Source organism: Lepus europaeus, chromosome X, assembly GCF_033115175.1.
Source record: "Lepus europaeus isolate LE1 chromosome X, mLepTim1.pri, whole genome shotgun sequence".
Classification (NCBI taxonomy): domain Eukaryota; kingdom Metazoa; phylum Chordata; class Mammalia; order Lagomorpha; family Leporidae; genus Lepus; species Lepus europaeus.
Window position 1 is genome coordinate 18,810,622 of NC_084850.1, and position 12,592 is coordinate 18,823,213.

Genomic DNA, 12,592 nt, shown 5'->3' on the forward strand with positions numbered 1-12,592 from the left:
CTCCCTTTCCAGTGCTGGAGCAGAGACTCTATCGGCAGCTGGGCTCCCAAGCCATGGGCACCCATGCCCTCCACTTAGGTCCACTGTGTCCCTCTAATTCCAGAAGAGTTTCCTCTGCAGTTTTTTCCCTAATTCTTCCTGAGACTACCGTATCTCCACTTTTATTAAACTATATTTTCCTGGACTATCAGTGAGTTCTCTCCATATTCTGCCATCTTGGCGCCCTCCCCATGATGTACTTTCAATTTGCTTTATATGCACAGGCTTAATGCTCCACTAAATATAATATTCAACCAGTAGTAAGTAGAAAGACCATTGTTCCACAGGAATATAGACAAAGGCTATAAACAAAATCAAATCATAAGATATCAGTTTCACTCTTATACATTCAGGTTTTTTGTATTTTATGTTAGCTTCCACAAATCAGAGAAAACATCTTTTATTTTCTTTTTGGGTTTTTCTTTTTTTTGTATTTTTGGGTCGAGCTTATTTCACTAAGCATAATACTCTCCAATTCCATCCACTTTCTTGTTTTGAAGTACACATAAAGTTCATTTTTGTTCAGTGTTCTTTACTTTCCATCATGAAAAGCTCTTCCTGAGGAACTGAAACCCCAGAAGATAACTGCAGCAAAAACATGGCAAATTTTTTTAGCATGTAAATCATTCAGAGAATACTTTAAGAGAAGCAATGTTTAGGAGACAGAAGAAGGAAAATGCAGTTCAGTTTCTGAAGAGAATTGTTTTAATTATTATCCAAAAAGTAAAGTCATATGACTATATCCAAGGACATAAAGTTAAGAACAATTTGAATTGGGACAACGATCCATCAACCCCAAAGCCATTGGGTATCTGAGCATCTTGAATTGCATGTTTTTTTTCTTAACTCTGTCTCACTGACATATCAAAGGACCATTCCCACACAATTAAATGATAGCTGTGACTTTGTTAGAATCGAAAATTTCAGTCCAGTAGTCCTCAGGATCTTGAATAAATGCTAGGCCTTTCATTGTACCATCATCGGGGTTCTTCACAATTTTGACTCCCAGTTCTTCAAATCTTTTACAAGCATTATGCACATTAGAAACAGTAATTCCAATGTAACCAAATCTTCAAGGGTCTGAATTGCCACTGTGGTAACTCTGGATCTCAACATCTTCAGTTCCCCAATTGTGTGTCAGCTCAAGGATAGCTTTTCTGGAAAATGCCCATGCTATTCTTTAATTTTTATCATTGGGGATGTCATTTTTATCCTCCTATGCCAAGAAATAGAGTGAAAAATTCATAGAAAAAAAATCTAATTTTTGGATTAGCATCATTCCAATAAATCAAGGATAGAAATCTAATGACTTCTTGGGATCCTTAACTTGTAGCATGGTCTGTTGCAATAAAAAATCCTTGGTGCTGGAGTCCACATCAGAGCAGCAATTCAGGGTGGCCTCACCAATGATGCACACTACTAAGTCTCACCTCCATCCATTTTCTAACCACTTATTCTTACTCAAGAATGTTTCAGTCTGTTTTCTATTACTATAAATTACTCAAGGTTGAGTAATTCACAAAGGAAAGAAGTAAACTTCTTTGGGCTTATGGTTATGGAGGCAGGGAAGTTCATGATGAAATATTTTCATTTGGTGAAGTCTTCATGCTGTGTTATAACATGGCAGAGGGCATAATTTGGTGGGAGCACATGAAAGTGTGGCAAGCAGGCAAGTACAGAAGAAAAGAAAGGAGACTAAACTCCCATGAGAGCTAACCCGTTTACACACAAAAAGGCATAAATCCACTCAAAAGGTCTCCACTCTCCATCACTACCTCATTGTGAAAGTAGGTTTCATCATGAGTTTTCATGGGGAAAAACATACTCAACAATAGCAATGAACACCTTTTGACCAGGCTCAACCAAAGCCAATACTAGCTAATATGACATCTTTGTGCAAATTTAAAAGGTGTCGATTGCCCCCTTTGCATGGACACAGTTCTGCTCCAGCATGTGGGCATGATCAGTGAAGCATGGACTATATGTACCCCAATCCCTTATTCTTAAAATCAGGTAACTTTCTGCATTACAAAGCTACATGATCACAAATCACAACACTGGGAGCACAAATGTTCCTTTTTCCCAAAACACTGCTCACCATCTGTTAATGGGTCCCCATCACAGTAAATATTACCTTCTTTTTCTGATATATTGATTTGAAAGGTAGAGCAACAGAGATGGAGGGAGGGAAGGAGAGAGGGAGAGAGAGAAAGATGGAGGGAGGGGATCTTTCATTTGCTAGTTAACTCCCCAAATGGATGCAACTGTTGCAAGCAAAAATTTGACCCACTACACCACACCAGCCCTGATTTTATTTTCTTTCTTCTAGTTGCTCAGACCAAAAACTTTGCTGCATCCTTGAAGTTTTCCTTACTGTTACATATTAAATCTAGTCAATCAATAAACCATATCATTTCTGTCTTCAGATATGAATCTCAATCTACCTAGAGTACAATTACAGGTGCTTTTTTAGGCAATCCTGCAAGTTTGGAAGCTTTTTGAGGCAAAGACAATACCTTATTCACTTTCATGTGAAGTGAAGACAATTGCTAACAATCTGTGTTGTGATGCCCCAGTGAGGGAATCTCTACCATCATGGCACCCAAATATCAACATTACAAGCTCCTTTTCTCTTGTTTCCTCAGTCTATTTCTTAAAATTTTTATTTATTTATTTTTTTCAATTTTTTTTTTTACTTAATGAATATAAATTTCCAGTGTACACCTTATGGATTACAATGGCTTCCCCCTCCCATAACTTCCCTCCCACCCACAATCCTCCCCTCTCCCGCTCCCTCTCCCCTTCCATTTGCATCAAGATTCATTTTCAATTCTCTTTATATACAGAAGATCAATTTAGTATAACGATTTCAACAGTTTGCACCCACATAGAAACACAAAGTGAAACATACTGTTTGAGTACTAGTTATAGCATTAAATCACAATGTACAGCACATTAAGGACAGAGATCCCACATGAGGAGCAAGTGCACAGTGGCTCCTATTGTTGACCCAACAAATTGACAATCTAGTTTATGGCACCAGTAACCACCCTAGGCTGTCGTCATGAGTTGCCAAGGCTATGGAAGACTTCCAAGTTTGCCAACTCTGATCATATTTAGACAAGGTCATAAAAGACAGAGTGAGGATAGTAACCAATGATCCTAAGAGTGGCATTTACCAGGTATGAACAATTATACAGCATTAAGTGGGGAAGAGGACCATCAGTACACACAGGTTGGGAGTAGAGCCATTGGTGGTAGAGTAGAGGTTATGATTACAAAGGAATGAGGCCCAAGTATGCTAGACAGGGTCTAGAACAAAGGACAGAGTCATTACTAGAGGAGCTAAGAAAGGTGCTGTCTAAGCTACAATTAAGTTTTCTGATTGAGAGGCAAATAGAACCTGACAGAAGGGGCTTGATAATAATCTGGTGGGCTTTAGGCCTTGTAAGTGAAGAGGCCCAGACCTATCTATCTCTTCACATGGGGTCCATCCTAAGGGAGGTGTGAACCTCCTAGGGGAAGGCACTCTGTTGACTCTCATTACTTGGCTGGCCTGGGAGGAGAGCTGGCCAGGTAAAGGCAGGTGGCATCTCTAACAAGAAATTTACAGTTCTGCCTGCAATGTTGCTGACCCTACTTGACCATCCCCTCAGCTGCAGTGGTCACTTTGGAAGTTGGGCTGAGTGAAGGGCTTTTCAGCTTAGAGCCAATAAGATCTGTGGCTCTGACCTGGGCATCCTTCGACTCCAGGGCAGGTCCATTTCCAGTGATCCAACTCTTGGCAGAGCTGCCAGGGCTCTTCACAAGCTGACTTCTGCTGAAGCTCTCAGGCTTACCACTTTGAAAGCCACTGCAGTGGACTGGCCTGTTGGGTCTCCTTGAGGGCAGATCACTGTACAGATCAGCCATTAATAGGCCTGCCACCCATTGCTTCTGATGCCGAGCTTTCTTTTCCTCCTGGTTTGTGTTAAAGCAGACCAGAGGATGCAAGTCAAGGGAGTGCCCGTGACCCATCTCTAATCTTCGGTGGCCTGAACTACAAGTCTATAGTCACAGGCGTGTTCTGTAGTAGTTTTTCTAAGGTAGACAATGCCCATGAGGAAAATTATATTCTCACTTTAAAACTTCCTTTCCCTTTGGTCTGAAAGGAAGGTTTTTACAAGAAACTGTGATAGTGACGAGAAATCATAATGAAATGAAGAATTCAATAGATCAAATAACAAACACATTAGCCTTAAAAACAGAATGGGCGAAGCAGAAGAGAGAATATCAGACTTAGAAGACAGAGAACAGGAAAGGAAACAATCAAACCAAAAAAAAAAGAAGAAGAAATCAGAAATCTAAAAAATATTGTCGGGAATCTACAGGATACTATTAAAAAACCCAACATTCGGTTTCTAGGAGTTCCTGAAGGCATGGAGAGGGAGAAAGGATTAGAAGGCATTTTCAGTGACACACTAGCAGAAAATTTCCCAGGTTTGGAGAAGGACAGAGGCATCTTAGTACAGGAAGCTTATAGAACCCCTAATAAACATGACCAAAAGAGATCCTCACCACGACACGTTGTAATCAAACTCACCACAGTGAAACATAAAGAAAAGATCCTAAAATGTGCAAGAGAGAAACGCCAGATTACTCTTAGAGGATCTCCAATTAGACTCACAGCAGACTTCTCATCAGAAACCCTACAAGCTAGAAGGGAATGGCGAGACATAGCCCAGGTACTAAGAGAGAAAAACTGCCAGCCCAGAATATTATATCCTGCAAAGCTCTCATTTGTGAATGAAGGTGAAATTAAGACTTTTCATAGCAAACAGAAACTGAAAGAATTTGTTGCCACTCATCCTGCCCTGCAAAAGATGCTTAAAGATGTGTTACACACAGAAACACAGAAACATGGTCATCAATATGAAAGAAGGTAAAGGAAGGAAACCTCACAGCAAAAGATCACAGGAAGCTCAATTTCTCTTTGACATAGAATTAAACTCTGATGCTCTGTTAAAGCAATGTGTTAAAGTAATCTATTATGTTCTCTTGATGTCTGTTAAATTCTAATTGTTCAAAAACAGCTGAATTTTTTATTAAGAGCTAAGGGTTATTTAAATATGTGCTTATTTTCAAAGATTTGAGTAATCACCTTGTAACAATGATCAAATTTGGTCTATGTTATGTCATGATTTTAAGGAATCTTATTTCAACCAGATATTTTGGATTTTGAGCCCTCTTGGCATTCTTGACAGGCATTCAAAAAATCAAAGTTTCAAACAATCTGGTCTCTAAAATTTCCAGTAAATCCTGGACTTTGGTTTTTCCAGTTTGGGCCCAACTGAAAAAATCGAAGGACCTATGTCTCTCATCTTATAGAGACACCAACTAATCAGTCTATTTGGATTATATTAGAAGTACTGTCAAGATGTGATGTGGTACCAAACTTTAAGTTTCTATAATGGAAAATGCTATTAATACAAATGTTTGAGAATTAAAAAGTCTAATGATCTTGTGTTACTAGACATGAAAGTTATCTTAATGAGAAAGCCCCAGAGGCCTAAAGGGTTAAATACTTGTAAAATCCTACATGTGCTTTCAAAACTACTGTGAAGTAAGCAAGTGCCTCTTGTTGGTTGATGAGTTTATAATTTTAAACATGACGACTTAAAGTCTTTTGTCATCCACAGTTATATGAGATTTGCTGCTCATAAAACTAAAGCGTTCTTGGTTCTGTGTTTAGCTGTCCTCCTATAGGTTCCTATGGACTTTTTCCAGCCACTTCTATTGTATTCAGTGCTTTGGGATGGCTCTGTAAACAGATGAAGCCAATAATGTATTAACAGTACCAACTGAGAGAAAGTATGGTTAACTGAGGTTACTAAAAACAAAAAGCAATTCAAATCAATTGGCAATCTACAAAAAGAGTTAAAGATTTTAAAAGCTATTATTGAAATTGCTATATTGGTCTATTATGTTATGTTATATGTGTGTACATATTGTATGTCCACATGGGGAAATTTTATTAAGAGTTTTATTTTAAATGGCTTATAGATAAGATTGTCCATAAATTTAAGCTGCTAAAATCAATCAGAGATACATTTTAATTTGTGGGACCTGAATCTGTGTATCATATGTTTTAAACTTGTTGGTAGAAAGAAACTAAAAACATTTCATATGGTTGTGCTTAAATTTACTGGTTAAACAAACTACACCATGTTAGATATTTAAGAGGTGTTTTCAAATACATGATTCTTAAAATTTATAGAAGGCATTGGACCTTCTGGTAGATGTTTTCTTAAGTTGTTATCTAATGGTTGAAACGGTTTGCTAAGTATTCATGTGATATTGCTATTGTCAGCAAGCGATCTAGGACTTGCTCCCTCATTTCTCTATTCTAAGCCCAACTTGTTCTTTCATTTCTCTATTCTTCTCAAGGTAGGAAACTAATTCTATTATAAAGGAATCTGTAGGACGCACAATTTAATCTTTAGACCTTATAAAAGAGATGGCTAACATTTTTCTGTAATAGCATAGCCAAAATAAGAACTTAAATAATAATCTCATAGCTAGATTCTCTTCGCCATCAGCGAAGTATACAGTAAGTAAAATTTTTATTTATTTATGAGAGAGAGAAAGAGAGAGAGATCCTCAAGTGTCCATAGTGGCCAAAGGGGCCAAAGCCAGGAGATGGGAATTCAATCCATGTATCCCACATAGGTAGCAGTAATCCAATTATTTGAGCCTCCTAGAATATGCGTTAGTAGTAAGTTAGAGTCAGGAGCTGGAGCAGAGTATCAAACTCACTGATTCTGATGTGGAATGTGGGCATCTTAACCATCATAACTGCCAGGCCAAATATCCACCCCCTGAGTCCATTTTAAGTACTGGCATTTTTGGCACATCCAACTCATTCACACTAAGGTGTTAGTGGCATATCATATCTGTTGCTTTCATGTGAATGCTTGAGGCCCACAGGAAAGGAAGAGAAAAATATTGAAAAAGAAGAATGATAGAAAGAAAGGCCCATGGGACAATTTCACCTTGCTTTTGCCTTTTCCATTACACCAACACCTCACTATGGCACAGAAGTCCTTGACTGGCCATACTATAAAATGTTTCATACTCAATATGGAGTATTCTGACTTTTTTCTAGCTACTCTACTCATACTGGAAAACACTGAAAGTCATCTAAGACCTTGAAAAGATTTCTTTATAAAAGTTACACAGTAGCAGAAAGGAACAATCAAACCAAGATGAGGGAAATTATTAAAATCTTTCAAAAAAATAATTTGGCTTTCTGCATCATAAGCCTTCAACTCAGTAATGCCCCTTCTGGAAATCAATCCTAATACAGGGGCAGGGATAGGGGACAGACGTTCAGAAAAAGAATTGTGTACAATAATACCTATTTATAATGATGAAGAAAATGGACAATCAAAATGCCCAGCAACTGGGGGTTGTGTGAGTAATATAAAGGAATACTATGCACTGAATTAAAGGAGTATTTCGAAGAAATATTTAACGACATGGGGAAATGTTCATGATATAATTTAAGTTGATAAAGAAAAACACAAAGCTACACATGCAATATGCACTTATTGTTGTTTTTATTGCTGTATATACAGTAGCTAGAACAGTGCCTGACACATAATAGTACATAGCTTAATAAATTTATGGGGACCAGCACTGTGACATAGAGGGTAAAGCTGCCACCTGCAGTGCCAGCATCCTATATGGGCGCCGGTTTAAGACCCCACTGCTACACTTCCGATCCAGCTCTCTGCTATGGCCTGGGAAAGCAGAAGAAGATGGCCCAGGTCCTTGGGCCCCTGCTCCCGCTTGGGAGACCTGGAAGAAGCTCCTGGCTCCTGGCTTCGGATCAGAGCAGCTACGGCCATTGCGGCCAATTGGGGAATGAACCAGCAGAAGGAAGACCTCTCTCTCTGCCTCTCCTTTTCTCTCTGTGTAACTCTGACTTTCAAATAAATAAATAAATCTTTAAAAAAACAAATTCACCACTATGGAAGTCAGTCTGGAGATTCCACAGAAACATGAATATAACCCTACCATTTAACCCAGCCATCCCACTCCTTGGAATTTACCCAAAGGAAATTGAACTGGCAAACAAAAAGCCATCTGCACATTAATGTTTATTGCAGCTCAATTCACAATAGCTAAGACCTGGAGCCAACCCAAATGCCCATCAACAGTAGACTAGATAAAAAAATTATGGGACATGTACTCTATAGAATACTATACAGCAGTCAAAAACAATGAAATCCGGTCATTTGAAACAAGATGGAGCAATCTGGAAAACATCATGCTGAGTGAATTAAGCCAGTCCCAAAGAGACAAATATCATATGTTTTCCCTGATCGGTGACAACTAACTGAGCACCAAAGGAAAAACCTGTTGAAGTGAAATGGACACTATGAGAAACAGTGACTTGATCAGCTCTTGTCCTGACTGTTGATGTACAATGTAATACTTTATCCATTTTAGTATTTTTTTGTTCTAGTACTATTGTTTGAACTCTGTAATTAACACACAATTATTCTTAGGTGTTTAAATTTTAACTGAAAAGTGATCCCTGTTAAATATAAGAGTGGGAATAAGAGAGGGAGGAGATGTACAATTTGGGACATGCTCAATTGGACTTGCCCCAAATGGTGGAGTTAGAAACATGCCAGGGAGTCGAAGGATGCCCAGGTCAGAGCCACAGATCTTATTGGCTCTAAGCTGAAAAGCCCTTCACTCAGCCCAACTTCCAAAGTGACCACTGCAGCTGAGGGGACAGCCAAGTAGGGTCAGCAATATTGTAAGCAGAACTGTAAATTTCTTGTTAGAGATGCCACCTGCCATTACCTGGACAACTCTCCTCCCAGGCCAGCTAAGTAATGAGAGTCAACAGAGTGCCTTCCCCTAGGAGGTTCACACCTCCCTTAGGATGGACCCCATGTGAAGAGATAGATAGGTCTGGGCCTCTTCACTTACAAGGCCTAAAGCCCACCAGATTATTATCAAGCCCCTTCTGTCAGGTTCTATTTGCCTCTCAATCAGAAAACTTAATTGTAGCTTAGACAGCACCTTTCTTAGCTCCTCTAGTAATGACTCTGTCCTTTGTTCTAGACCCTGTCTAGCATACTTGGGCCTCATTCCTTTGTAATCATAACCTCTACTCTACCACCAATGGCTCTACTCCCAACCTGTGTGTACTGATGGCCCTCTTCCCCACTTAATGCTGTATAATTGTTCATACCTGGTAAATGCCACTCTTAGGATCATTGGTTACTATCCTCACTCTGTCTTTTATGACCTTGTCTAAATATGATCAGAGTTGGCAAACTTGGAAGTCTTCCATAGCCTTGGCAACTCATGACGACAGCCTAGGGTGGTTACTGGCGCCATAAACTAGATTGTCAATTTGTTGGGTCAACAATAGGAGCCACTGTGCACTTGCTCCTCATGTGGGATCTCTGTCCTTAATGTGATGTACATTGTGATTTAATGCTATAACTAGTACTCAAACAGTATGTTTCACTTTGTGTTTCTATGTGGGTGCAAATTGTTGAAATCTTTACTTAATATATACTAAATTGATCTTCTGTATATAAAGAAAATTGAAAATGAATCTTGATGCAAATGGAAGGGGAGAGGGAGCAGGGGAGGGGAGGATTGCGGGTGGGAGGAAAGTTTGGGGTGGGGAGGCCATTGTAATCCATAAGCTGTACTTTGGAAATTTGTATTCATTAAATAAAAGTTTAAAAATAAATAAATAAATACATAAATACATAAATAAAAAACAAATTCACATGCTTTAAATAATAAATTTATGTATATATGAATATTTAAAATTCAGCATTTATAATATATTCATTTAATGACTAAAACAAATGGTGTTCAAAATATGTCAAGCTCTATTTTAAAGCTTTACATGGTATGCATACTGTGTTTAATCTTTAATTTTTAATCACATTCCTCGTGAATCAGTTACTGGCATTATCCCACTTTTTTAATTTTTACCTTTTATTTATTTTCATTTCATTTGAAAGACAGAGGGAAGAACAGAGATCTCCCATCCAGCTAATTCACTCTCCCAAATGCCAGCAACAGCTGGGTCTGGATCAGACTGAAGCCAGGAACTCCATCCAGGTCTCCCACTGAGGTGGCAGGGAATCAAGTATTTAAAACATCACCACTGCTTCCCAGGATGTGTGTTAGAAAAAAGTTAGATTGGGAGTGGAGGAGCAGGGGCTCAAACCAGGCACTCCAACATGGGATGTGGTCATTCCAACACTGCACCAAACACCCACCCTTTCCAGTTTTTACAGATGAGGAAATTGACAATCTGAGAACAGAATTGATTTTGCTCACAGACACATGGTTACTAAATGTCAGAGCCAGTATTCAATCCCAGGCAGACTAATTCCAGGACTCAAACTCTTTAATAATATAGCAGTACTTCATGCACATTTAAGGAACAAAGACAGGGAGAAAAGAAAGCACCAACATGCTATCAGTGCCCTCTTTTGATTTTCTCTATTTTCCAAATTTCTTACAATAATTATGTATTGCCTTTATATTCAGATTTTTTGAATCAACAATTCTGCTATTAAACAACCAATGACACCAAGTTCTTAGAGATGAAGGCCAGCCCTTGGTCCTTTCACTTATCACTTGGGGCAGAATAGCCCCCACCCCCCGAGTCTGAACCTGACAGTATGCTCTAATTCTCCCCTACCAAACCCACTGACTCCAAGCTGCAAAAGTGAACAATCCTTCCTGGCCAAAGATACAGCTAACTCTGTGCCCCTGTGCAGTTGCCTTGCCTCATCACTAGCTTTCTGACTTACTTCGGTGTAACCCCTGGTGCTGCCTTTGCTACCTAAGTAAACCTTCTGCCTCCTGGCAAACTCCACCTCCACCCCCGCTGTGCCATCTCTATCTTTCACTCTTGCAGAGCCTGTAGGCTCAGTATGTTGTCATTGCAACACCCAATGGGACAACAAGAGAGGAGAGTCTGTGTGCTGAGTCCTTGCAGCACACAGGATTCAGGGACAAGCCACAACAGCCCTCACTTTCCTCTGTGACTTCTTCACATCCCTCTTCAATTACAGACCCCAAGCTGATCACATCACCCTAATAAGGTCCTGATCAATGCTATGGAGTTATTTTATGATTCCTGCAGATTGTATTCTTGTTATTATTACACATCACAGCATCACATTAGCTTTCAAAAAACAAACCAGCATTGATTTGCTGACTCATTCTATGGTCTCCTATGACGCCCAGATCTTTTCATTATGTTTGCGTCTCCAGGCAAGGAGAGAATTGATTTCCTCTCCAGCGCTCTGTGAGAGGTTCCTGTTCACTCGCTGCTCCCAATCTTCCCCTCACCCTTGGTACTGAAATTGGAGAGGTGTGGAGAGCAACAAAACCCTAAGGTCTCTTTAGCAAAGCCAGAGCAACAAGAAATCAAAGCAAAAGCATCACAGGTAAACTAAAGGCTTATCTCTACTTTCACCAAACCTCTCCAGGTTTTGCTTGAAAAGGTTGGACAGCAGAAGTAAATTTGAGTTTATTGATTGAAAATTAATAATACAGTCTCTTGGCTCCTCTGCTCTCTTGGCTTCTCTCTTCTCTCTCTAGCCTCCTCTTCTCCTCTCTCACTCCCCTCTCTCCTCTCATCTCTCCTCTTTCTCTCTTACTCTCCTTTTCCTTCTTCTCCCCTTCCCTCCAGTCTGCTGCATTTTTCCCAATAAACCCTTTCCCTTACTCCAGTGTTTGGTGTGTTTTGTGATGGCCTAACAGAAATACATAACATTGGTGCATTGGCCTGGAAAACTTTACATTGGTGATCCAGCATCCCCCAGTGACTTTGCTCTCCCTTTGGGGACCTCTGAGCTGCTCTGGGGTCCTGGATTTCTGCCAGTAGCAAAACACACCCCCGGAACTCCTTCCACGCCACCGAATGCTCCATGCTCTCCATCCATACACCGGCCTTCCAAATTCTGAGGTAAGACACAGAACAGGAAATTCTCACGATGACCCTACTTTGAGTTGTGGTCTACTATTTTCTGCTTGTCCAAGGCTTTTCTAAGTTGTAGTACTAGGCACTAACCACAACTCCTACTTAAGGCTTTTAGTCTCTATGGACACTGTGTCCGGGTAACAGTGGGTGTGATTGATGATTCAACCTGTGTTCCCTTTTTACAGGCTAAGCCATGGGCTCCAGTGGGTGCTTGGGTGACGACCCTGCCTTCTGCTCCCATATTCTCTCATTAGTCAGATTGCCAGGATTCAAGGACGCTTGCAATCCACGGATCTGACTCTACAGGTTGCAATGGGAACTTTTCTCTAACCGTGTTCCATCCAATTCTTTAATATGGTCCCTCTCAAATTGGCTCCATGCCCTCAAACGTCCATGCCTCATCTTTAAAGTGGCCCCTCCTGGGGGATTGGCCCAAAGTCAGAGTGTTTTGACCTTGATATTGAAGTAGCACCTTGACAGTAGGGACTCCATTTTGGAGCATTTGAGACTCCATTCTGGGAAGGTGCCCCC

The 12,592-nt window shown here is 40.0% G+C and overlaps 1 pseudogene; it reads right to left on the reverse strand.

The window, feature by feature from the left end:
* Positions 1-925: 925 nt before the first annotated feature.
* Positions 926-12,010, reverse strand: LOC133752494 (lactoylglutathione lyase-like; annotated as a pseudogene).
* Between the last annotated feature and the right edge of the window lie 582 nt (positions 12,011-12,592).